Consider the following 2,445-nt stretch of genomic DNA (forward strand, 5'->3'; position numbering starts at 1 on the left):
TGCGGATTCGAACTCGCGACCCTCAGATTGTGAGTCGAGCGCCTTATCCACCTGGCCATGCCGGGCGGGTATAATGTTTAGCGTGCCAATATGTAAATCTGAAGATTTATGGTTCGAGTTCCGCTGCTTCACAATTGTGCTCCACATTTTGGGGCTCTGGTAGCGTTAAAAGAGTGACGATTAAACCGCACTTTAGATTAGAGTAGCCCAAAGGTTTGCACCGTACTTAAGATTAGATTAACCAAAGGGTTTGCAACAGGTGCTGTTAACTAGCTGTTAACCCTCTAGTCTATCAGTTCAGTATTAGAGACAATTAGCGGAAATAGTACATGAACAGCTTTGCACAAATATTTGATTTCTATTCAACATCAGTATCTCGTCAATCAATTTCACTACTCATGAATATAGTTTTTATTCTTCTTTTAATCTACTGATGAGTATACGATGCCTGAAAATCTACATACCTCAGTAAATTGAACAAAGCATGTATACATATGCAAAATATATCTGCATTGATTTTATTACCGACATATAACTTAGTAGAATGCAGACTTAAACTGAAGAATTACAACACAAATTTTATCATTTGCGATATATATATATGCGCATATGATAATCACAATTATAACACGATCAGAATATCACAAGAACGTCGTGCCAATCTCACGATCAATATATTTTTTAAATGAAACAGGCCACTAATTTCCAAGTTACTGCAATTTTATCCCTCATAAGGCCACGTAACATGTACCAGAGTATAGAGGATATATGTAGAGGAATAAAAACAATAAAAGAGCACCAGACTTCATTTGTTTCCCACTATGGGTTCTTAGGAAAATATTCTATATGTAAATCTGGGGTTTTACAGCTGTTTTTCGCTCTTCTCTTTTCATGAAATAGTGTAGTGCTCCAAAATTGGTTTAAGCAAGTCAAGAAATATTCAGAAAATCTTCAATTTAATGAATAAAGCTTTTTTTTTTGTTGACCGTTCGAAAGAAAATCTTGTAACGCTACATAAACAAATGAACTTAAGTGAGTTTTGCATTGTGAGATTAGGAAGACAATTTATTTGTAGTATATATATAAATATATATAGGGATAATGTGATTAAAAAAACACATCAATAAAAAACAAACAATAGCTTACAGACAAAGAGAAAAAGTGATATGAGCAAAACTTCTAACAAAGTTTGCATTGATAAGCAATATGGCTTATCTTACGCATGTCCCTCAGTGGCACAGCGGTATGTCTGCGGACTTACAACGCTAGAATCCGGGTTTCGATACTCGTGGTGGGCAGAGCACAGATAGCCCATTGTGTAGCTTTGTGCTTAAATACAAATAAACAAAAACTTACTCATTTTTCAAAATATCAAAACATAATATCAATTGTAAAATATTCAAATCCACAGAAGAAAATTAAATGTTGATTTAATATCGAAATAGATTGTACATTTAATCTGACAAAACGGGTGACATTACGAAAATAGTAACTGTAAAGCGAGATAAAAAGAAACTGCCCAGGCAACACAAATTATTGATACTTCCAAAAGTTAAATGTAGGATGTAAATGTTGCTCTTAAGTATTATTAACCTGAATTCGTTAATGGTTTGCGTAAAGTAACAAAATAAATATGCTTGGAGAACTTAATGTAGATGTCTAAGAAAATGTTAAGTGATTGAGCAAATTTTCAAAGTTCCATGAATCAAATTTATGCTAAGATATAGAATTGGTTGTTCACAGGAAAAATAATTTGAAATTAAAATTGTCAAACTGTCAGAGTTGAAATGTACGGGGTGTACATTTCATTTTCTCCAAGTTTTATTACTACTTATAACATATAACATAATGTAAGGACAACAAAGGAGGTATCGGTCCATCTAGGCCGTTTTGTCAACTAAAAACAAACACACACCAAAATCAAAGCCAGCCCTAATAATTTAAGTATTATCAAGTCTTTTCTTAAACTCCCTTAAATGTGTTTCATCCACCAACGCTGAAAGAAACTCATTCCAAAACCCAACCAGTATGTTAAAAAAACTGTCTTACCTGAAGATGTTTCGTACTCTGACAAAATTTATATTTGTGTCCTTTACTCCTGCCATATTCACAATTGAATATATTGGGTCGTCAAGAAATTAATGTCGCGTTTTTGAACCCCCGCCCAAAAGAAAAACGTGCATCACACATAATAGTTAAACGAATCGCCTAACCGTCAGTTAGTGAAACCTATATAATGTTTAAAGTTTTATAGTGGTGGCACACGACGAGACACACATTTGAATACAAGAAGGGAAACAACGCTTCTGTTAGCCACAAAGAATATCAAAGAAGTTTATGGAAATGTTTTGAACGTTCCTAAGTGTCAACGATGGTTCAGCAAATTTCGTTCAGATGACTTCAGCCTTAAAAACTGTCATGGCAGGGGCCGACATGTTGGAATTG

This window comes from Limulus polyphemus, unplaced genomic scaffold (genome assembly GCF_000517525.1).
Source record: "Limulus polyphemus unplaced genomic scaffold, Limulus_polyphemus-2.1.2 Scaffold226, whole genome shotgun sequence".
In the NCBI taxonomy this organism is placed as follows: Eukaryota; Metazoa; Arthropoda; class Merostomata; order Xiphosura; family Limulidae; genus Limulus; species Limulus polyphemus.